Source organism: Mirounga leonina, unplaced genomic scaffold (assembly GCF_011800145.1).
Source record: "Mirounga leonina isolate KUSES-001 unplaced genomic scaffold, KU_Mleo_1.0 Mir_165, whole genome shotgun sequence".
Classification (NCBI taxonomy): Eukaryota; Metazoa; Chordata; class Mammalia; order Carnivora; family Phocidae; genus Mirounga; species Mirounga leonina.
The window spans coordinates 66029958-66055406 of NW_023270415.1; the positions used below are offsets into that span (position 1 = coordinate 66029958).

The 25449-nt window shown below is 44.3% G+C and overlaps 1 long non-coding RNA gene across 1 annotated transcript; it reads right to left on the bottom strand.

The window, feature by feature from the left end:
- Positions 1 to 20907: 20907 nt before the first annotated feature.
- LOC118015187 lies at positions 20908 to 22746 on the bottom strand. The gene is made up of 2 exons (XR_004680555.1): positions 22672 to 22746; positions 20908 to 21017 (listed from the first exon to the last, which is right to left on the bottom strand). It is a non-coding gene; the product is annotated as an uncharacterized LOC118015187 (long non-coding RNA).
- Positions 22747 to 25449: the final 2703 nt, after the last annotated feature.

Consider the following 25449-nt stretch of genomic DNA (forward strand, 5'->3'; position numbering starts at 1 on the left):
TGGCCTGCAGGCACTTAGGATAGAGAATGAGCATGACCTGGGACATCATAATGCAGATAAATGATACAGGAAGCCTTCCCTGGCTTCCCTTCCCTTTGTCTTCCATGGAACAAGTCTGACTCAGATATTTTTCTTCTGGCCTCCATAGCACCTGGTGCTTATTTATTATAGTGTTTTACAATCATATAAGTAATAGGTGCAGACTTTTTTTATTGAGATAGTAATTGGTCTATAATATTGTATTAGTTTCGGGTATAAAGCATAATGATTCAATATTTGTATACATTGCGAAATGATCACCACAATAAATGTAGTTAACATTCATCACCTTACATAGTTACAGTTTTTTTTTCTTGTGATGAGAACTTTTAAGGTATACTCTGTTAGCAACTTTCAAATATCCAGTGCAGTATTAACTATAGTTACCATGCTTTAAGTTACAGCTCCATGATTTATTTATTTATGCTTTAAATTTGGAGAGACTGCCACCCTTTTTTGTCTCATGAAGGATTATAAGGGTTGTCCTCTTATTTATATGAATGCAAAACTAGTGGACACCCTTGGTCCAAGGAGCAGAATGTAATAAGACACTTCAGCAAAAGCCATATTTCCCTTAGGACACAAAAGTCTGGGGGAAGAGGTGAGAGACCTATTTGAGGAATGAGTGGGGCCCTCAGGGAGGGAAGGAGCTGATACCCCAACTTCTGAAGTCTTGAGACTGGAAGTTAGGGAGCTCTTTCAGAGTAGACTGGGACGACTGATCAAAGCTTGTGACAGGGAAGGGAAGGGGCAACGTGGCTCTTGAAATTAAATTACCTCAAGCAAGGGGGCACCTAGGATGGGCCTCCAGCTACACACAGGATCTGAGGATTGGTGGGGGTGGACTGGAACAGCACTGTCTGTGGCCGATGCTGGGCATTTCTCTAGACCAAGCAACCTGGGCTGGCCCTGGCTTACGCTTTGGAGAACAGTGGCTTTGCAGAAGTATAGAAACCACAGAGAGGCACCTGCTGAGAGGCAGCCCTGTGGGGTGGGCAGCATCCGTGAGTACAGTCCTGTGACGGCACACAAGCACCATCTGTTCAGCTGTGTGGGCCCCATGGTCCACAGCAACACCGGAAGGAGTGGGAAGTGGAGGGACAAGCTTCAGTTCTCTGCTTGATATGGAAAAAGGATGGATCCTGCCAGCAAGATTCTGCCTCTTCCCCCCAACTTCTTTGGACGACGTCACCAGAGTCATGTCCTGAAGAAGAAGATAACAGACTTTCTGCTGATATTGGCATGTGGGGGGCTGAGTTGCTAATTGGAAAAATAAAAGCAAACGAGGGCATTTGACCCTAAGTTGATGAAGCAAGGTATACTGAATGAAATGTACATATTTATAATTACCTGCTTCTGTGTCTTTTTCCTCCACTAGGCTAAGAGTTTGGGAAGGCAGGAATCATGTCGTTTACATCTCTGGATCCCAACACCCAGTGTGGTGCTTGCCCCTTAATAGGCACTAAATCAATGTTTGTAGGCCTGAGATTAATTAATAAATGGTTAGCTTGATTTTTGCAGATTTAAAGCCAGTGTATTTTAAGGCTGGGGATGATAACATAGGAATGCACCACCTGTGTGCCAGGTACTTGTAGGTCCTATAGAGAATATAGAGGTGAACCAGCTCTAGTTCTTGTCGACACAGACTTTCCTTATTGAAGTATGATAAGACCTATTGTAACAAATCAAATTAAGTATTATGGAATACAGCAGGGACTTATGGAAGCGTCCAGGGTTATTTTGATTAGGGCATTATAGGATGAACCTAATTTCAACATGTGGGGATGAAGGGCATTTCAGGCAAGCAAATAGCCAAGCAAAGGCATAAAGATATTATTATTCAGAAGTATTTAAAGTGAGGATGAGGGGCACCTGGGTGGCTCAGTCGTTAAGCTTCTGCCTTCGGCTCAGGTCATGATCCCAGAGTCCTGGGATCAAGCTCTGCATCAGGCTCCCTGCTCAGCAGGAAGACTGCTTCTCCCTCTCCCACTCCCTTTGCTTGTGTTCCCTCTCTTGCTCTCTCTCTGAAAAAAATAAAAGTGAGGATAAGGGGCACCTGGGTGGCTCAGTCGGTTAAGTGTCTGACTTCAGCTCAGGTTGTGATCCCCCAGAGTCCTGGGACTGAACCCCTCATTGGGCTCTCTGCTCAGTGGGGAGTCTGCTTCTCCCTCTCCCTCTGCCTCTCCTCCCAGCTTGTGCTCTCTCTCGCTCACTCTCTCAGATAAATAAATAAGATCTTAAAAAAAATTAAGGATGAAAGGCAGGTGGCAGAACGCTATCGCTGGCTCACTAATAGACTGGTTGGGAGAAAGACTAGAATATCTGTCAGAAAAAGAGGATGTATGATTCAAGGTAGGCTAAGTTATGCTGCAGTAACAAACAACCCCAAATCTTAGTGGCTTATAATAACAAAGACTTCTTTTTTTTTAAACTTTATTTATTTGAGAGAGAGAGAGAACGTATGAGAGAGAGCACAAGCGGGGAAGAGGAGCATAGAGAGAGGGAGAGCAGGGAGCCTCATGCTGGGCTCAATTCCAGGACCCAGGATCATGACCTGAGCTGAAGGCAGACGCTAAACCGACTGAACCACCCAGGTGCCCCAGGTTTATTTCTCAGCCATGTTACATATCTACTGTGGATTACCTGGAGGCTTGGCGTCCTGCATCTCAGGATAACAGAGAAGTCACCAATTTGAGCATAGGAAATCAATAAGGCAGAAGAAAAGTGAACTCTGGAGAGACTCATCTGGTAATGTCTGCTGGGACACATTGCTTCTGGTTACAACTAATTGTCTGGAACTGGTCACATGACTCTACTGCCCACAAAGGAGCCAGGAAGTACATTCCTGCCATGAACCCAGAAGGTGGAGAGCCAGAAATATCTGGTGAGCAGCACTAATATTTACCCCAGATGGCAAGATCGAGAGGGTAGGATCATGGCCTGTTGGTGGGGTGGTAATGGTGGCAGGTTTGTGTGTGTCGAGTGGGTATAGCATACAAGTATATGTGGGGGGAAGGGACACTTGTCTGTTTTTTTAATTTTTAAAGATTTTACAGTTCCTTATTATATTTTTGTACCAATAGGTAACCAATACACCTGACTTGGTTTTCCTCATCGTGGCCTTTCCTCATTTGAGCTTTCACAATATTTTCCCTCCCTTCCTTCTTCCCTCTCCCCCCCTTTCTTCCTTCCTTCCATTATTTATTCAAACAAACCTTTATTTTGGAATAATTTTAGATTTACAGGAAAGTTGCAAAGATAGTACAGAGAATTCCCATATACCCTTCACCTAGTTTCAGTTTCCCCTCATGTCATCTTCCAATTCTTTTTTTATTAGATTTTTTTTTATTTATTCATTTGAGACACAGAGATACAGAGAGAGAGAGAGAGAGCATGAGCAGGGGCAGGAGCAGAGGGAGGGGGAGAAGCAGACTCCCCGCTGAGCAGGGAGCCCACCCGATGCAGGGCTCGATCCCAGGACCCTGGGATCATGACCTGAGCCGAAGGCAGACGCTTAACCATCTGAGCCACCCAGGCGCCCCTCATCTTCCAATTCTGTGATACTTTTTTAGGTTTTAGGTTTTAAACCCTTTGAGGACTACATCCTGCCTGACCTAGTATTTCGCTGGTGTTTCTCAGAGAACTGTGGCTAGTGGTGGTTCTGGCTTGAAGGCTTAAGCGTGTTTTCTGTTGATTGCAGACATGTCTGGGCTTGTCCAGAGACCAGGAAGGCCAGTCTACCATAGGTCTGTGTGTAGGAGGGATTGAGAGGCTCTTTGGGAATGAGAGAGAGGGAGGTGGAGGTGGCCAAACCGTTGGTTTAAAGGCCACGGGTTGGTGTTGGAAGGAAGGAGGCTTCTGAGCTCAGCAGGAAGTGTGTGGTTCAAGAGCTGTTTCTCTCTGGCTCTTTGACCAAGAGGAGGGGGATGGTCCTAAGAGTTAGAATCTGACCCTGTGAAGAACAGTGAGCACAAAGACTGTAGTCCTCTGTGAAGCAGAACTCAGTGGGACATGGAAGCCATGTGGGTGAGAGGACATTATGCATCTGAGATGCAACAGGAGGGGGTGGCCTGAGCAGAGGGCCAGACCAGCCTGCATCTGGTTGGAGCAGGAGTTCCAGGGCCATTGCTTTGGCAAGAGACGACCCTATGTGAGAGCTCAGAAGACAACGTTCTCTAGTTCATGTGAGCATGTTCTTGAGGACAGTCTGGGAAAGAGCTGGGTGGAGGTGGTAGGTTTAAGGAGTCACAAAATTCCCCCCCATATTCTGTGTTGTTGTTGTCATTGAGACCTTCTTGTACTCTCAAGGCAGGTTGGCTGGGCAAATATGAGTGACCTGTGCTGGCTCTGGATACTTGTTAAATATTGTTGACTCATTGCCCATCTCCATCTCAACTAAGGGAAAGTCCCTAGAGGTTGAGGCCCAAAGAGATGAGCATTTTCTTAGCCTGGGCCCCTTAAAGATATAAGTCACCCTCTTGAGACAGTTGGGCACCTGAAGGCCAATAGTAGACACAGTGGTCTGACCCCAAGGCTCTCTGGCTGAGAAGAGGGGCTTTCATGCATGATGGGAACATGAGGCCCACCCAAAGGAGGAGCTCAGGATGTGGGGAGGTTTGATGACCACCACTCTCAGGAATGAAAACAGAGATCCAGAGCTTCCAGGGACTTTCAAGGACTATCCCAGAGACAAGTCAGGATAGGAGCCTAAGAACTGGGTGGAATTCTGTATATTTTAGAAATTATTTGTATTGTTGTCTGTTGCTTAGTGAAGCAGTGAAGATTTGTCTTTGGGAGCAGCAAGGGGTTGGGACACAAGTCCATTCTCAGGAGAAAGAGAACCTGTAGGGTAGCTGTGGAGCGGCAGTGTGAGAGAAAGAAGTCCCTGGGCCTGGGCAGAAAATGCTGGGTCAGGCAAAGAACTGACCTCGAGGCTCTTCCTTCTTTGCAGGAGAATGGCTATGCTGATCTGCAGCAACTCAGAGTCAGAGCCCCAATCTCTGTTCCCAGCCTATTTGTTCTGATTAGTTATTCCATCTTGGTCAAGGGCATCACCATCTCCTGGTATCATGGACCGGAAAACTGAGTTACTTTTGTGCCCTTCAGTACAAAATGAACAAATTTGTACTGAGGGCCAAATCTGCTGAGCACTGTTCTGGGTGCTTTACGAGTATTTTTGTATGACTCCTCATAACATTCCAGTGAGATGGGTATTATTACTCTTATTTTACAAATGATGAAACTAATGCTAACAGATTAGGTAGCTGATTTGATCTTAAAACTACTATGTCCGACATCAGAACTCACATTCTTTCCACAATCCCTGTGCTGCATTTTAGTGTTTGCTGTCTTTTTCATCCCATGAGATCAATGTTTCTCCAGAACGGTCCCTAGTTATGTGCCTCAGAATCATCTAGGCTACTGTTAGGAAGGATCACTGACAGAGTCCAGACCCATGGAATCAGTCTCTGGAAGTAGAGCCCATGCTTTGCCTATGTAGCAAGTTTTGCAGGTGATTCTGATGTCGTTTATGCTTATGTTTCCCCTCCTATGGCCAGTGTCCATTTATGAGACTGGTTCGATTTCTAGGATTGATTTCAAAATTTTTGCCACGTGCTCTGTATCCTGTTTTAAGGGAAGAACGAAACAGATGAGCTATGGGTCAGCACTCTGGGGGTGGCCCTATGTGAGAACACGCAGAACGGGAACTGCAGGGTCACCCAGACAAGCCACTGGTCCATGGAGTGACGGCTTCTGTGCCATCTGGAGACCAGATTTGCTAACCTGCTAACCATCGTCATTGTTTAGAGAAGATGTGACATGAGCCTTGGAGATTCTTTCAGAGCAAACTTTGGTCCACAGATGGGGCTATTGAAATCAACTGTGGCCGTTTATTGTTTACTCTCTGTCAGCCATGAGGCAGGTGCAAAGTGCTTCACATGTATTACCTCACAGTGCCATGAGGTACATATTAATATTTTCTCATTGGGTTGATACAGAAACTGAGGTTTGGAGAAAAAATTGAGTCACTTGTTTAAGGTCACATAACTCATAGGTATTGGAATCTGAATTCAAATCCAGCCCATGGTACATAATGTGTAGTATGTTTGACTCTGCTTCAGGATACCAAGTCTTGGGCTCAGTGAGGTCAACTGTCTCCCGATAGTTCTGGCTCAATGGATCAACTGACCTTTCAGCTATTCGGCACTTATATTTTGTTGAGCCTGAGGCTCTGTTATGTGCTGTGGGGCCTCCACAGGGTAAGAAGAATTACTTTCTCCCAGAGACCCACAGTGTAATTAAGAAAACAACTCATTTGCAAGAAATTGTAATAACTCAAATGGGCTGGCTGGAGTTTTGCTCTGTGAGCCCATGTGTGTGAGGGTGTGTGTGTGTGTGTGTGTGTGTGTGTGTAATGGGAGAAAAGGCATGAGAAGAGACGAAGGCAGCGCTATGGGGGAGGGGAAGTGATGTGGCTCTAGGACCTGGTTCAGAGGGCATAGGGAATTCAAGGTCCTGCCTGGCTGGTGAGATAAGAGGATTTTGTGTGTGGAGGTGATGTTCAAAGTCAAGTGGCAGCACATTAGAATATCCGGGGAGCTTTTAAAAATACCAGTGCCTGGGCCCTGCGTAAAGAGATGGATTCAGCTAGGGCAAGCAGGGGATTGGAGATGGACAAATTGTTTTTAGAAGTCTCCTTTGTGATTCTAATGAATATCTGGACCAAGAAGTGGGCAAATGCACGCTTTTTCAGCATCTCCTGGGCTCTCCCCTCTTTTGAATCCAAGCCACATATCTTTCAACAGACTTCTCAGTGCTGGGCCTCCTTGTTCTCCCTTTCGTGTGACTGAGTGGTCAGATGACCACGTATATGCCTACAAGGAGAGGCCACCACCTGTTGCTGTAAATCTGGTGCAATTTCATCATCTCTTTGCCACGTGTATTTCTAGTACATCTGAATGGGTAGGCTGTTCAGTTTTCTGCTTTGTAGCAGCTTTTACAATCACAAGGGGATGTGTGCTGTGGAACTGCTGGGGCTTTTGCCCTGTAAATGTAGGCTGGGTGAGTTTATTTATAGGAAATTATGATGATTACCTTTCATTGGTATTGACCAGAGCAGGTTTTCACATGTCTCATCTGTCCTTAATTTGTTGTTGGGGAAAGACATTCAAATAAATCACTTTTATAAAGGCCCAATAAATTCTAACTGCTTTAGAGAAGTTCCCCTATGTGGGGACTTCAGTGAGGTCAGAGGGAATGGTCAGAAATCCCCCCAGAGCGATTAGAAAGCTGGAAAGTCTGGGAGAGAAGAGCTTTGTCGATGTATTTCACAATGCGTGAAGGCGGTGGTCTTCAATCTTGGCTGCACACTAGAATCTTCCAGGGAACTTAAAGGTCAAAAACAAGGACAACAAAAACCCTACATCTCAGGCTGTACCCTGGAATCATTGAATAAGAGTCTCTGGGACATGGGACCTGACATCAGTATTTTTTAAAGCCTCAGATGATTTCGATGTGCAGCCAAGGTTAAGAACCACTGTGTGAGGGGATAAGAGAGGCTTAATAAATAAGAGGGTGACCCAATAAGCTGCAAGGAAGAAAGAAGAGTAAGAAGTCAAGGTTAGAGACGAGTCACATACAGCAGCTTTGGAATGTAATAGTTAAGTCCAGCCAGCTCCAGGAACTCAGCTTAGCCTTAAGAAACTGATGGCCAATCTCCAAACATCCTTGCAATCCCCAGTTCATGAGCCATTTGCATCACGAGGCTCAGGGTCCATGTGAGGGCTAATGATGAGAGCAACACCACGCTTCTTCTGTGCCCCTTGGCTGAGGGAGGAGGGGTGAGGGGACTTCAAGATCGCTCTGATTCCCTAAGCAGCCAATCATCCCAATGGATAACTGCCAAAGAGGGTTAGGAGAGTACGGGGGGAGAGGAGGGTGTGATTGCTCTTTGGGGGTATGGCTGAGAGAGCCCTGGCAGAGGGATCAAGGGACACAGACAAGACACAAATCCATCATCCAAGGTCCTAGTGAACAGGTGTGGTCTGTTTGGTCTGTTTGTAAGCAATCGCCCAGGGACACTTTTAAAAGATGTTTTATTTTGAGATAATTTCGAAGGTACAAAAGAGTTGCAAGATTCCCCTACAAAGAACTCCCACACCATTACCTTGGATTCACTAATTGTTAACTTGTAACCACATTTACATTATCACTTCCCCTCTCTGTCTAGATGTATACATATTTTTCAGAACCTTTGCCCCTAAACACTTTAGCACGAATTTCCTATGAATAAGGACATTTTCTCACATAACCACAGAACTGTGGAAATCAACGAAGACCCACCAAATGAGAAAAGCAAAGTCTATTTATTCTGAGCCGGCTACTGCAAGAGAATCGACCACCATCACTTGAATCTTGGCAGAGACTCAAAGGCAGGCAGAGACATGGAAAAGCTCTATAGTGGAGGAAAGGGAAGGCTTCCAGGGTGGCCTGACTGCAGGCTGTTGGCACGAGGAAGCCGGAGGTGGGCTAACTAGACGTGGGGGATCCATGTCCTTGGTCAAGGGTGCGTGTTTGGCTTTCCCTGGTTGGTCCTAAGTTGGAAGCAGGGACAAAAATCAGGGAAGCTGTCAGTTAGGAATCAAGTCCTAGCCACTCTGGGCCAACTGTTACAGAAGTTATTGTTAGGTTTCCTGGATCGTCACTGTAGATACCAATCTGGCTTCCTGCAAGTCTGACTTATAGGGCTGTTTATTGTAGATAAGGGGTTGATTTCCTGGGCACATTGCTGTAGGTTGTTGGTCGGAGTTCTGTTTTTATATATGGTCTGGCCACTGTCTGTATATTCAGTCTCACAATATAATGATCAACTTCAGATTTAACTTGGGGGTAAAACACTGTTATCTAGAATGCACTCCATATTCAAATTTTGTCAGTTGCCCTCATCATATCCTTTATAGCAATTTCCCCTCCTGATCCAAAATGCAGCAGAAGATGATGCCCTGCCTTTAGTGGTCATGCCTCTTTAATCCTTTTTAATCTGGAACGGCTCCTCAGCTCTTTTTGATCTTTCACGACACTGACTTCTGGGAAGTACCCAGGCCAGTTGTTTGGGTGGGGGGACCCCTAAAGATACGCATATATCCCAGCTGACTGTGAAAATGTGTCCACAGCCAGGGCCCCTCTGACTCTCGCTCCTCAGGCCTGTCCTAGAGACTCCGGGAATTGTTTGGGTGGATTCAGCTCAGGTAACTGGATCATCAGCCCTTTAGCGAGGACATGGAAAGTCACGTCTCCACGCAGGGCAGAGGAGAAGCTTGTAAACAGAGAGTGGTACCCACGGTCATGTCCTTTAGCAGCTAATCCTTTGCAAGGCCAAGAGCGTTTGTGAAACATGTTTTGGTTCCGTTTGTGGGAATATGTTCTTTCATTATCTCAGCCTTCCCCTGCATTTTGCATAAGTAGGCACTGGGTTTCCCTCCTTCTTACCTCTGCCCTTTGTCTCCTCCCTCCTCCAGTTTCCCATCTCGGCAAAGATGCCAGAAACATTTTCCAGGCCCCGAGGGGAGAAGGTCAGGGTTGCTGTTCCTGCAGGATGGGGGACAGTGACAGCCATTTGTCTCAGGACCGTTGAAATTGGCCTGTTTTTTAAGAACATCAGGGACACAGAGAAGGTTTTGTCTGGGGCCTGAATAGCTTTGGGGGCAGGCCTGCCCCTCTGAAAACATTCACCCCTCAGTCACTCCAAACTACTGTCAAAGAGTGATTTCTGGATCTGTCAACAGGCTGGATCGTAGTTAAAATTCCCTCTCTCTTCACCCCTACTAATACATTGAGCAATAACAAGCTTTTATTTATGGGGAATTAGACTAAAATAAGTGTGCTCTGTTAGCAGTAAGGCCGTGGTCTTTGGTGTTTGATTGTTCGGCTTAACCCCTTTCTTTGCCACCTAGCTGTGTGTCCCTGGGTGAAGTGCCTCGCTTCAGGTTCCTCAGCAGTGAAAGCGGTGGAAGAAGTTGTTTTGCAGTGTCACAGTAAGGATTAAATGTCATGATAAGTGAAGGCATTTAGCGCAGTGGTTGGCAAATAATAGGCACTCCTCGAATGTTAATCATCATCACCATGCCTTTGCTTGTCACTTAAGCGGAAAAAGTTAAAACCCATTTGCTAGAACTCATTTTCCATGGCTGTTGTGGAGAGAAAGTTTCGCTGTCACTCAGGTGTGGATTTAGATCCTGGCTGTGCCCGTCACTGGCCAGGTGATGTTGAGCAAGTGAAATATCTTTGAGGTTCATTGTCTCCCATATGAAATGGGGACTGTGTCTTCTTTGCAAAACGATCATGTCTAACAAGAGAACCCAGTACAGTGCCTAGTGCAGAGTGGATGCCAGCCGAGGAAAAAAATGGGACATGGGAAAAATTAGTTTTTTTGTGCTTTGTCCGTGACTTGCTTTTCTTGTGGTGCCTCTGGAATGGGGGTCCAGAGTGTTATGCTTTCCCCTGGTCCGGCAGGGGCCTCCCACCACATTCCTCTCCTTCCTTGAGAAATCCCCATCTTCTAGATCATTCCCTTCTTATCACCCTACTTAAATTACTGGTCTTTTGTGACATCCTCTAGGACCTGTGAGAAAATGGGCAGGCTAAGCCAGGAGACTCATTTGAGCTAAGGGGTAAGTGGCTAATAGTGGATCAATGTGTCGATTTTTTCCCAGGGAATTTAGTTGTATTTTAAACTGAGGCCTTTAATCTTGGAATCCTATCCATTTTAGGATAAGAGAATTTTCCGGGTTTGTACTCCTCATTTTCCTGTGAAGGTAAAGACCCCATAGTTAATAGCAGAACCTGGGGCAGAAGTCAGATCTTCTGATTTCTAGTCCAGATTTCTTCCTGCGGGAACAGAGTCACGATGAGAAACTTGGGCTTCCAGGTAGCTGAGCTGGGAAAGGAGCTTTGGTTAGCTGGACTGATGCAGTGCCTCCTTCTCCATGATGAGCCAGGGCCAAAGGTTGTGATGTACCTCGAATGTGAACCACCGACCAAAATGTGCCACAGAATCAGCTAGTAATAGCTTGGAGGGGGGAGGGCAGAGGAGGGATGAGTTTCAGATTTCCATTTTTTAATTTAATTTTTGAGGTGGTTTTATTTTTTGGATTAAAAAAAAAAACTTTTGTTCATTTGCACGGGGAAAAATAAATAGATTCTAAGTTACAGGAAAGGTCAGTTTTATTCCAAAATCCAAACATATTCAATTACACCCTCATTAAGAAAGAAATCTCCTCTCTCCAGTAACTGAGTTTTTCTCAGGGGCCCCAGCGGGGTGCCTGGGACTCCTCTGGTCCTCTAAGCGTGCCTGGCAGACAGAAGGGACCATGCATTGCTTTAAACCCTCTCAGCTCATTGCCACTGAGCCTGAAGCTTCAACCGCTAGGTCCCCTAAGGGATTGCTTCTTTGAGGGCCCTCTGAAGTACAAACCTGAAACCCAAAGGCTGGTTATAAAATCATCACGTATCAGTGCGGTAGTGAGGCATGGGAAGGGCCCAGAGGGAATGGAGGTTGGGAAGGGTATGTTTTGATGGAGGCGGTGGGTTGGTTAAAAAAAAGACTGAAGAAAAAGGAGAAAACACTTCTAGAGCTTAAGTTATTTCCTGAATGAGCCACCTCTGGGCAGGGAACCTTAGTTTGGGGAACAGTGGAGGAACAGAAGGCCAATATGAAGGGTGAAGGCAAAGGAAGGAGAGAGGTGTTACTAAGAACAGAGTTGAGAGAAGTTGCTGAAGTGAATTTCACTTCCTTTCTGAGTTGGCTGGCATTGCCTCCATAGTTGAAAGCTCCAGGGTTGTCGCTCTGAGAACTTTCAGATGCCTCCTTACACAGTATTTGCCTTTTTGGGCTGGCTGTGGGAAGAGGTGAAGAGTCCACCAACGTAACTTGCAGAGAGATTTTCCCCTCTCTTTTTCTTGTTCCCAAATAAACCTTCAAGCAAGAAAGAACACACAGACCTTGACCCGATTCATGTCTAACCAAAGCAGGACTGTGGGAGTCCAGTGCCTATAAATCAGCTCTCCTCTCTGAATGCCTCAAAGAAAATCTTCCCCAAGGCAGTCGCCTCAGCCAGAGTTCACACACACTGACCAGCCCTTTGAAATTCTGTCTGCAGATAATGGCAGTCACAGCCCGCCTGTCTTAGTGAGAGAATCCTGTTGGCTGCGATATAATCCAGAAGAATCTCCAAGGTGGCTGATGAGATTTGCCTTTTGGAGGGAAAAAATATAATGAGGACTATACCACATTTAACATTGTAGTTTAAAGAGGTCTTTAATCATGCAACCCTAGATATTTCAGGATTTTAAAACTAGGAAGATGATTGTCTTGAGTTCAGTTTAGAAGTGAACTGCGGGTTAATGAGGATTCAAGCACCATCTCTTCTACTAAATTTTTTACTGACATGGACTTTTCTTAACCTTGAGGTCCAATCAGATTTCAGGCTACAAATAGCTAACACTGGATTGTCCAGGGCTCAAGTCAAGGCCTGTTTGGGGACACAGGGTGAGGGAAAGTCTAAGTATATGTGTGTTTTGGTTCTCTAACTTGTGTATCCAAATTGTCATTTTAGTCCATGATATCAGAATCACTTGGGATGCTTGCTTAAAATGTTTGCTTAAAATATTACTAGGCTCTATCCAATCTGACTGGTTCAGAAATCTGTGGGAAAGGTGGCAGCCTAGAACTTTACATTTTACACAATTTCTTCATGTGAATCTAATGCATGCCAAAGGTTGCTTTTAATGAGACTCAGCTCCTAAAATCTCCATTACCTGTTTATCTTCAACCTAAATTTCAAATTCTTGGGAGAGAAAGACTGATTGGCTTCATGTTCCAATGATATGTTGCTGAATAACAAATTACCCCAAACCTTATGGCTTAAACAACAATTCTATCTCATGATTATGAGTTAGGAATTTAGTCAGGGCTCAGCTGGTGGGGCTGATACGGGACTGAAGGACCTACTTCCAGACGGTGCATTCCCATGACTAGCAGGTTGTTCCTAGTTGTCAACTAGGAGTGTAGCCAGATCATCAATGGAGAGAGCTCAGTCTCTTTCATATGGGCCTCTCCACGGGACTGTTTGGCTTCCCCACAATACAGTAGCTGGATTCCATGAGCAAACGCTCTGAGGGACTAAGGTGGAAGCTGCAAGCTTCTTTTGACATAGCCTCAGATGTCAGACAGCATCACTCTACCATATACTGTGAGTCAAGAAATTCATAACTACCAACCCAGATTCAAGCATAACAAAACACACCCACCTCGCTGTGAGAAGTAGTATGTGCATAGAGAGCGGAAAGGAATCAAGGGTGGATATCTTTGAAGACTTTCTACTGTACCTTGCTTGGGTCAGTTATCGACTCCTGCACCCATGAGTCATGGACACATGGATGGGGGACATAATACAAATTTAGCCACTGGGAGCTCAACCTGTCATATTGAGGAGGGCACCCATTGAAGGGGGACTTGTTATAAACCTTGCGGGCTCTCTAAGGGATATCTGATGATTATGGAATCTTACAGATCATCTAGCTTGAGCATTTACTCAAATTAGGAACTGCCTTTGGGCATTGGCTATCCAGAAGAGCTAAAGCTCTTCTGACCTTTCCATGAGGCACCCTGTTCCCTTTTCAGACAGTTCTAGCTATGTAAACTGGATTCTGGTTCTCTGTAATACCCATCAATTATCCATTAGAATAACACTCAACTATGGATTGTTTTTCTAGACTGCAAGTTTCCCCACCAGGCTTAAACTCTTTAAGGCCTGGGCCCGTGTATTTTGTGTATCCAATCTCAGTCCCTGGCATACAGTAAGTGCTAAGTAAATGCATGTTGAATGTTCTTTAATGAATAAACACATTTACACTTCCCCATCTACACAGATAGCTAAGTTGACTTTGATGTGGATCTTGAGTTTCTATCTAATAGTTCATCATTGCGCTCATATTTTCTCCAAGCAAAAACCACCTGAAGTAAGTTATGGTTAAAATGCAGGTGATAAGTCAAGTGAACACTGTCCTAAATATTAGCAACTAAAGCTAAATTCTTTAAAATCATAGGAGAAATGTTACCATTTTGGAGTCAGGATTGAAACAACCATAAACAGAGGCAGTATGTGCTTTGTTGTTTAGTTTAAAGAAAAAGTCCACAAACTGTGCCCTCCAGTGTCCCAGCCAAATCCTGCCTGCCACCTGTTTTTTAAGTGAAGTATTACTGAAATACAGCCATGCCCGTTTGTTTCTTTATTGTCTACGACTACTTATGTGCTCCATCAGCAGAGGTGAGTAGTTGTGGCAAACTATGTATCCTCTCAAAGCCTAAAATATTTACTATCTGGCCTTTCACAGAAAACGTTTACCAACCTCCGGTAAAGGGCTTGTCTTACTCCATTTGGTGTCATGAGAAAATACCATAAACTGGGTGACTAATAAGCAACAAACATTTATTTCTCACAGTTCTGGAGGCTGGGAGTCTGCTATTAGGATGCCAGCATGGTTAAGTTAGGGCTGTCTTTCCAGGTTACAGATTTTCATTGTATCTACAGAAGATGGAAATTGGGCTAGACAGTGATGTGGGGTCTCTTTTATAAGACAATCCCATTCATGAGGGCTCCACCCTCAGGACCTCATCACCTCCCAAAGGCCTCACCTTCTAATATTATCACATTGGGTATTAGGATTTCAACATGTGAATTTTGGAGGTGCGGGCAGGGGCATGAACGTTCAGACCATTGTAGGTCTCTTCGTGATCCCCTTGATCTTGGATCTTGGTTATTTTACTTGGAAAGGTTGAAGGAATTTTATCACCACATTTCTACATTTCTAGACTTTTTTCCCAACCGAAAAGAACTCTTCCCCAGCTTGTCTATGGTGGGGTCTCCAGTGATGCTGAACTTTTAGGTAAAAACAAAGTAAGGGTCCTTTACTTGAGCAATTAATAAGAATAGATCATAAACCAGCAAAAGGAGCAGAAGACTTTTAACTTAAGAGAATGGGTTTGGGACCCATCAAATTAAACCCTGTAGTAGACATTTATTGTTCTTTATCTAGGTTGCATTCCTCCTTTCTTTTGGTAATAGCAATTTACTGACTTCTGGGTAATTACCTCTCCCCACTAAGTGTTGTCTTGGTTGACTCAAGGTACCTTGCCCTGCCTACCCAAGGTTAGACATATGATTCCAACTAGGGTTCTTTGACCCAAAGATGGACAGAATGTTGAAATTCACTCATCCTAGTAATGGTGGCCTACATTACTATCCTTCTCTTCCTGTTGCCTAAAGTCCTGGAGATGCTCTGGTCCCTGCCAGATTTACTAAGCTTTCCTTTAATTCTGTGAGCCACCTGTATTCTTTTACTACTTCCCTCTCTAATTAAAATTAGTCAAATTCTATTTCTTATAACCAAAGACCCTAAATGATACAAATACATAGTAATAATGAGCATATGAAAAAAAGAAATGTTCCAAGAAATACAAATCAAAATAAAAATTTATAGCCTATAAAATTAAAAGAGATTCAAGCAATGATGATATCCAGTTGTATCAAGGATGTAGTGAGATAGGCATTCACACAAATTTCTCTGAGATTGTTAATTGGTGTTTCCTTTTTGGCAATTATTTTTTATAATATGTGTCAAGAGGATTAAAAAAGTTTATAACTTTTGACCTAGCAATCCTGCCTCTAGGCATTTGTGCCAACAAAAGAAAAAGAGATGGAGATACAGATTTATGTAGAAAGTGTTCAGTGTTACTTATAGTAACAAGAAAGAGGAATTTACTTAAATATTCAATATATTAGGAGGATGGTCAAGTAAATGAAGGAGATGGTATTATGTCGTAGTTAAAAGTATGGGCTCTGGAGTTGGTCAACCTGGCTTTAAGTCTGATTTTGTACCTGACCAGCTGTGAAGCCTTGGGCCAATTGCTTAGACTTTCATCTGTAAAATGTAAATAAAATGATATATCTAACTGTGGTAGCTGGCCTTCCAAGATGGTCCCCATTGACAGCTGCTTCCTGGTATTCATGTCCTTGTGTAGTTCCCTCTCACATTGGACAGGCTGGCCTGTGTAACTAGTAAGATATTGTGAAAATGATAGAATGTTATATCTGAGTCCAGGCCATAAAAGATATGTGGCTTCCATCTTGCTCTCTTTTGGTTTACCTGCTCTGGGGAAATTCAGTCACCATATTGGGAGAGCACTTAAGCAACCCTATGGAAAGGTCCATGTGACAAGGATCTGAGGCCTTCTGCCAACATCCATGTGAGTGAGCTGTCTTGGAAGTGGATGCTTCAGCCTTGGTCAAATCTTCAGATAAAACATGTTGGATAACTGGCTGACATCTTGATTGCAATTTCATGAGAGACCTCTAGCCAGAACCACTCAACTGAGTTACTCGCAAATCCCTGGCCCACAGAAACTCCATGAAATAGCAAATGTTTATTGTTATTTTAAGCCACTAAGTCTTGGAGTAATTGTTATGCAGCAATAAATAACAGTTAACTTCACTGAGTCTCAGTCTATTCATTTGATGAATGGGGACAATACTGCCTGCCCTAGCTTTTTGTACAGAACAAATATGATTAGTGAAAAATTATAGGTCTACCATCCTTATCTGAAATCTTAGGTGCAAGATATGTTTGGGTATTAAGAATTTTTTAGCTTTTATTAAAGTAATAAGATGCATAATATACTGTATATTTTGAAATGCCCCATTGGGGTCTAATTCAGTACCTCATAATCAAACAGTAATATTCTGGCATGAAAATGTATGAGTATGCACCTGAAATAGATAAATAAAGACTAAAAATAGTCTCATGTCAGTTTTTGCTGTCAGGATTTGCTGCCAAATAAATTTGCTGCCAATATACAAAAGGAGCAAAGAAGCAAAATTGGTTTTCAGAGCTTTTTGGATTTCAGAATTGTGGTCGGAGATTGTGGATTTGTATGGTTTTTATCATCCCAGGTTGATTTCTTTCCAAACACTAGCTCCTTATCTTATCTAGTTAGTCTCTGGTTATCTTTCTCCATTTATTTAGATTAATGAGGAAGAGAGCAATGTGGCCTCCATTACTCGTTGGAAACCCAAAGGTTGACGCACTGAAAAAACCAGAGTTCCAACAAAAGGATCTTTCCCCTTATGAATTTAGTTCTCATTTCTGGGTGAACACCTGATAGTCATGACCCCAGAGGAGACCAGTGAATCATCCAGTCATGGGGTTTAGAGATGATTCAGCAAGATTGAAGTGGTATCAGGAGTGCTTTTGGCTGAAGATCTGGAAGGTACTGATTACACATCCAATTATGCAACTAGTCCTGAGGCTCACATTGTGGTACAACCTGATTCTCACCCAAACTAAGCATAAAACAGGGCCTTCACCTGGTAGGGCATGATCTCCTGCCCTGGGAGATCTCAGGCCCTGGAAGTCCAGGGAAATTGTTCCTGCCAAGATGGGTCTCTTCCCTGTCTGCAGAGAATGGAAGATGGACTGAGGGCCAGCTCTGTGCATTTTTTACCCTCTCAATATCATCCTCTTCCTCTGAAGCAAGGTTAGGGGTGATTTGGGAGAGTCAGAAACAATTCCCTTGTCATATCTTCTTGAAGTATTGTCTACCTTCATGGTATAAGGGGGGTACTTCTCTGTGCTGAATCAATTCCTAATGTCCAACATTCAGTAATTAGGGACTCATTCAAATGCAATAAGACCCCCCCCCCCCCCCCCCCCCGTTCTTGTAGGCAGGATAAGGTACTAAAATTAGAAATCATGAGCTTGGGCTCAAACCCCATTTCTGCTGTTGACCATGAACCTGGCCAAGTCATTTTATCTTTCTGAGCTTCATTTTTATCAATCAAGTGGGGGGATAAAAAGGAAGGGGCTCCATTAGCTTTAATATTCTACAGTTATCTTTGAAAAGCTACCTGTGAATTCCTTCCATTAACTCTCCATTTATCCAACAAATATTTGTTGAATACTTACTAGGCCTTGAAGATACACTGCCCCTGTTGTTAGTTTATATCTTAATATGATAAGACAGAAAACATAATTCTTAAAAGAGGAAGTGTATGTAGTGATAAGTGCTATGAGTAAAATAAAGCAAGGTAAGGGACAGAGAGTGAATGTGGGGTGGGTGTGGGAGAGTATCCATGACTATACTAGACAGTGGTCAGGGAAGGATTCTTGAGGGAGGTGGCACTTGAGAAGAAACCTGATAATCACTTGTTAATATTTGTTGAATATATGAATGAACAAGAAGGAGATAGTCATGGGACTATTTGGAGGAGGAACATTCTAGGCAGAGGAAACAGCCAATGTAAAGATCTTCAGTTGGCAATGACCTTGGCATATTTGAAGACTAGAGAAAGCATAGTGAGTAGAATGGTGGTCAGCAAGAAAGCCAAGGTAACCAGGGTCTTGTAGGTCAGGTTAAAGAGTTGGGTTTTATTCTGAGTGCAAAGGGAACCATTGGCAGAGTAACATAACCTGATTTACACTTTAAAAATATCATTCTGCAATGTGATACAACTTTCCACCCACCAGAATGGCAAACATGAAAAAGACAGACAATACTGAGTGTTGTTGAAGATGTGCAGCAGCTGGAATTCTCATACACTGCTGGTGGGAGCAGAGATTGGTACAAGAAGTTTGGAAACTTATTGGCCATACCTATAAAGCTGAACATACGCACACCCTGTGACTCCGCAATTTCATTCCTAGTTACAAATCTCAACAGGTAAGTGTACATATATTCACCAAAAGATATGCACAAGATCAGTTCATAATAGCTTCAAATGGGAAACTATACAAATGCCCATCAAGAGTAAAACAGAAATGTGAATTGTGGTATCATTGTAGGGTTGAATACTATAAACATCAAGAATGGGCAAACTATAACTACCCATAACCACATGGATGAATTTCACAAAGTTAACGTTGAGCAAAAGAAGCTGTACTGAACAGTTCAAACTATCCAGTCCCATATATATGAACTTCACAAACAGGCACAACTAATCTGAGGTGTTGGAAGTTCAAGTTGTGGTTCTTTTGGAGAGTCTAATGACTGGTAGAGGTGTGAAGGGGCCTTTGGGGTGCTGTAATGTCTTGTTTCCTGACCTGGATGTTGGTTATAATGAGTGTATTCGGTATCTTTCTCCAGTCATCCCTGTACTCTTGATTCCCGAGGTGAAATGGATCTTGAGCCCAGAGGGGTGGAATGAAGAATGTGGGAGGATCTATGGCCACCATAGAGCAATGTCTGCTTTTCCATTTACAGCTGCAATTTTCTCAAGTGTGTTGGGCAAATGAGATTCATCCATTTTATAGGCAAGGACATGGTAGCTTAGTGACCTACTCAAGATCCCTCTTTCTATAGGGAGAGCTGAACCTCAAATCCAGGTCCTTAGATGCTTTTCATGAGGCCCACTGCTGTTTCCGTTTCTCCATATTGCCTCTCTGGATTGGACCAACTGGTCTCTTAGGCCTCCTTCCAACTCCATGACTCAGAAATGTTACATTTGCATTTGAGAATTTGAATCTTGAAACTAATCTAAGAAAGTACAGTGCTTCGACCATTATGTTTATTTATAGAGCCTTATATCTAAATTTTTTTAAAGCAATGTTTTTGATTAAGGGGATAAAAATATTATAAGTGAAAAAAAAAGGTGGAGATATCTGTTAAACTCTGAGGGAAGAAACGATGGTTTTCATTGTTAGATTTTTCTCAGTCCCACTGCATGGACATATGGAATTGTGTGTGACACATTTTTGCTTTAACCACAAAATTTCATGAATTTTCAGTCACTGAATAATGAAATGAATCATCATTCTAGATGAAAAGGAGGAAATTTTGAGGGCAAAGTATTTCCCTGCAGACATTTTGAGAAACTAAGGCTTGACCACATCCACTGGAACGGAGCATTTCTGCGGTAAGTGTCCTATGCCTTTGGTATGGAAGAGCATGTCATGGGGTCCCCATAGGATGAAGAGCTAGTGGCCATGTATCTGAGATCTATTTAGTCTTGTTTTCTATATATCTACAGCTGTAGCTAATAGCTGAACATTGTTTGTTAACAGGCAAGTAAGAGAGTTTTCTTTTTGGCCAGCTGGACAGGGAGTGTGGGGCAGCAAGGAGAATAGCATTTACTGAGTCCCTATTGGGTGGGCCCTCTGCTACCATTTTATTTGTTACCTGGTCAAGTGGAGGCTGTTTATTCTTCCACATGTAAGGACCTCATAAATATGGAAGTGAAACTTTAAGGTTTTTGAGGTGGGAAACCACTGAAAGGATTTAAGCAAGGAAGAGATCTGGCCAGGATTATCTTTTAGAAAGATAAATGGATCTATTGCTTCCCCAGTCCCTGCTAGGATTGCCCCTAGCGGGGGACAGTTTGTTAGAAGAGGAGACTTGGGAGCCAGAAAGAGTGGTTAGGGGGCCTCTTCTATAGTCTGGTGAGAGATCATTGCATTCTCATGCAACATACCCATGAAGCTTTATCACCTCCTCCCTTCCATCCTTCCTTCTATCATTGTCATTTACAATGCTATTGTAAATGTAAATTTTAAGTGTTATTGACATTTAAAATGTCATCATACATTTTACTTCTACATCTGTTATAACCCCCACCATTCATAGTTGCTACTTTTGCTTTAGACATTTAAATGGTTGTCTTGGGTCCTTCCCCCTCATCAAGCCCCGAGAAGGAGGAAAATATCATAATGCCTAAAATATAATTTGGCAACCATGTCCTAGTGGGGTTGAGTGACTCGCCTAGGATTTTCTTTCGTGTGGGAAGATCTGGAGGGTGACTGCTCAGGATTCTGTGTCTCATCATCATGTCCACTGAGGAGATGGGTTAAGGGCAAGTGCCCCACATCCTCTCTGTTGGACACAGAGATGTGAAGACCGGGAAAATGGGGACATTGTCCATCATGGATCCCTAGAGGGAGGGACAGAGAGGAGATGAGGGATTAACCTGGTCCCAATCTGCCTTGTGAAAGAGTTGGGTGGTGGAGGAACCGGCATGGGTAGCAAAACCTTGGACACCTTTATTTCTTCTAACATTCTCATTTTACGGGTGGGACCATGAAGGACCAGAGACAGGAAGTACGTGATAATAGTAATTGTTATAAATTGTTGAGTGCTGGCTTCTTCATGAACGTGCCCTCTTTCAGTCCCTGGGGCAATCCTATGAGGGAATGTATTAATTTCCTGGGGACGCTGTAACAAATTAGCACCAACTTGGTGGCCTAAAACACCAGGAATTTATTCCCTCATAGTTCTGGAAGCCAAGGTGTTGGCAGGGCTGCCCACCCTCCGGAGGCTGTAGGGGAGAATTCCCTTCCCTGCCTCTCCCTTGGCTTGTGGGGCTGCTGAATTGCATGCTTTGCCCTGGTCTTCACATGGCCTTCTCCTATGCATCTCAGATCTCCTTCAGCCTTTTGCTGATACAGACACTTGTCCTTGGATTTAAGGTCTGCCCAGATAATCAAGGATTATCCCATCTTGAGATCCCCTGCCTGGCTACATTTGCAACGACCCTTTTTCCAAATAAGGCTATATCTTTAGGGAGGGGGCCACTATTCATCCCACTACAGAGTAATAGAATCATCATCTCTAGTTTACCAATAAGAACACTGATGCTCAGAGAGGTTGAGAGAACTTCCTAAGGCCACACAGCCTGCGGATGGCAGAGGTGGGCTCCAGAGCCATTGCTCTTTGCAGTGCTCTGTATTTCATAACAATACTAATGATGGCAAACTCACAAATAGCACTTACGTACATTAATTCAGTTCTCTCAAAAACCCTATGAAGAGGCAGATGTTACCATAATCTGCACAATCTGCATTTTAGAGATGAGGAAACTGAGGAACAGAGAGGTTGGTTAAATTTCCCTGGGCGACACAGCCAGTGACTTGCCGAACCAGGCTGAAACCCAGACATGTTGGCTCAGTCTCTGTTCTCATCCACTCACATCTCCCTCACAGGTTCCTCCACCGACATGAAAGGTCACTGTACAGCCATTGTTAGACATGTTTTCAGTGATGGCCTGGGAGTTTTAAGAGGGGCTCTGAAATATGGGTCCCTAAGATCTAGTGGGTGAGACAGACTGTAAGCAAGATTGTAGATCCCTGGGACTTGTACAAACCCCCAGGGCAAGTAGCATTCTTCTGTGACTCCGGAGGGTGGGAACTCTGGGCAAACTTCCCCTTTCTTCGGTTTTGTACTTCTCTGCTGATGGCAAAGGTGCCCTGTGGGTCAGCCAGGCTAGCAGCTGTTCTCTCTCTCTTCCTCGCTCTCCTCCTCACCTTTTCCCATGTCCAATTAGTGCCTGTGGATTCGCCTCCTTGTTTCCTGTGTCCTCCCTTCCCTTTATACCTCACTCTTATATTAGTGGCCATACCTCATTATCCCTCCTAGGGATGGGAATAGCTTCCCATCTGAACTCTCCAGAGTACTCTATGCTTGCTCTGGCTGCCTGCAAAGTGATCTTGCTATAACACTCACCTGGATAAAGACCACTGTGCCCTCCCATGCCAGTCAACCCCTTCTCCATTATTCTCCTCTTCTCCCATGCCATTCCAAAAACTTACCTTCTCTCTCCTTTGTGCTCATCCTAAATGCCTGGATTGCCATTCATCCAACAAATCTTTGTTGATTGCCTTCTCTGTGTCAGGTGCCAGGGAAACAGATGCGAACAGGGCAGCCATGTTCTCTGTTCTCGGGGAACTTCCATTTGGGTGGGAGTGTCAACTAAATGAACTCAGGAAAGCAAATAAAGCAATAAATAATTATGATAAAAGGTATGAAGGGAAGAAACAAGGAACGAGAGAGAACAACATAGTGGGTGGGGTGGGGGGTCCATTAGGGTGGTCAGAAAGGGTGCTGAGGAGGTGCCAGAAGGTTCTTGTGTTTACTGAGCTAGGTAATTCAGTGCTTAATAAACGAGCAAATCCATTAGCAGTCTCAGTTTTGCTCTTCAGATAAGTAAGTCAAATAAATCCATACTCCAAGTGGGGATGAATTCCCTTTTTTTCTCAAATACTTGACAAAAGATAAACGTCTCAGAGACTCTGCTAATGAATTCTGCTATTTTTCTCCTTGGTCTTATCTTGAGTGTAGATGTCTCCACATTGCTTCCCTTCCAACCCCTTTTGGAAGGTTCTGATTTTTACAGTTGTTCTGAGGTGGCCCTCTTGTCTCTGAATGTGTGCAGGGCTGATGGGACTGTTGGGGACACTGCAAAGACAACCTCTGAGTGGGAATAGGACAGACCTTCTGTCTGCATCTTCCCAACTTAGAAACACCTCGGACTCCTGAGTCCCTGTCTGTGTCCTCCAAGCACCATTTTTCTGGACCGCTGGCTTGTTATGGGAGCGTTACCAGGGAATTCTGGATTACAGGCCCTGGAATCCTAATTAAATCAAATCAGTGAAATCAGGAGGAAGAGAGACTCACGGGTATCTTTAGGGAAAACAAAGACCAAATTCCCCACATGAAGAGAATAACGTGGCATTTGAACAGGAGCCTAGAATTCCTATAAGACTGCGTGGAAGCTGACATTTCAGAAGCCAGACTCCCTTCCCCCCCAGAATCCTCAGCATTGGATTCACTCTCATGACGTCACCCCAAAGGCTTATGTTGGCAAGATCAAGAATAGGACATAACCGGTGACATTGTGTTAACAGATTAGTTCTCTTGCATAATTTCTTATGCCTGACCCTAATTCCTTCTTGATGGGCATTTGGCGGATATTGCTCACCCTGGCCTCTTGGGAAGCTGCTTGGAAGCTGTGTCTTGTATACATAGGCCTTGGGGTCCATTAGATGTTTGCTAGCCCCTGAGAAATGGTTGAGTTGAGTTTAGTGCACATTTACTAAGTATCTTTGCAGTGCCAGGCCCTGCGGGGCTGGAGTGGGGACACAGAGATGAAAGACACAGTCCCCGCCCAGGAGATGCCCTGATGAAATGGGGAGAGGAGGAGGAGTCCGTGCCATGTGGCTCCGCCTGGGGCAGAGGGGGGGGTGCCTTCCTGTGGGAGATGGCATCTGCGATGGGCCGAATAATGCCTCCCCACAAATGCATGGCCACCTGGATCCCAGACTGTGACCTTATTTGGAAATAGGGTCTTTCAAGATGTAATTAAGGTGAGGATCAAGACGAGATCCTGCTAGTTTAGGGTGGGCCCTAAGTCCAAGAAGAGACAGAAGAGGACACACTTGGAAGAAGGCCATGTGATCCTGGAGGCAGATTCTGGGGTGATGGAGCTCGAAGGTAAAGAATGACAGTTTGTCTGATAATGAAGCTCTTCTTTGCACCCAGAGCAGCCCATATGCTCCAGCGATGTTTAGGGCCCATTCACTTGTGTATCTGCTCATTCATCCTGCAAACGGGTCAGCACCGTCTGTGTGCCAAGTACTGACTGAACTTGGCCTAGAGGTTCATAGGGACCAAGACTCTGTGGGCTCCCATGAAGAGCTCCCCTTCCAGTTCTGGTAACAAGTCTCTACAGTGCTACAAAGTGGAAGGAGTTGGAACAAAGGGATGGAGGGGGCAGGGTGTAGAAAGGTTGGAGAAGGCTCCACGGAAGAGGTGAAGGCCGAGTAAGAGTTCAGTAGGCAGGGCAGGGAAAGGCATCATGGCCGAGGGAATAGCGTGTTGGAGTGAGGCAGGGTTGTGTCAGTCAGACATCCTGAGAAGGACAAAGAGTAAGACCCGTCACAGTCCTTGTCCTCTGGGACCCTGCAGATTTTTGTTATAGGCGGCGAAGGTAAATTCAGCCACTTTCTTCTTGCGGACGCTGTTTTCTCTTCTGGCTCCTCTCCTGCTCACTGGTTTATGTTGGGACAGTGTGTTTGACGTTTTTGTTAGTGTTTTCTTGCTTAGCTCTTACTCCACTTCATTTTTGCCCCTTCCCTTGTTGCCTGTTGAGATGATCAGTCAGGCTATCTGACATTTTTTACTTAAAATGTTTCAGTTTAACCGCTGCCGGCTAAATATACTTTGACCTCAGCTCTGGACTGGTTCTCTACTCAAACAGTGAGATGAAGAGATGAAGGAAGCCTCGTGCCAAAACCTTCTCTCTCTTTCTTTTTGGACTCAGATTATCCTCAGCAGATTGGAAAGCACCCGTTATGGCCCGAGGGGCGTTTTGCAACCCAGTTCAGATATGTGGTTTGGCCGGGCGGATGCCCAGGTATGTGAATGCACCTGCCACGGTGTCTTACCTGACGCACGAAGCTGGCCCGCCATGTGTGTCCGAATGTGTCCGGCCCCGGTGCCATCTTCATAAACTCAAGGGGACAGTTTACTTAGTTCTTCTGTGCCCCAGCGAGACTTGGACAAGCTCCGAGTAGCCACAGACTCGGGCG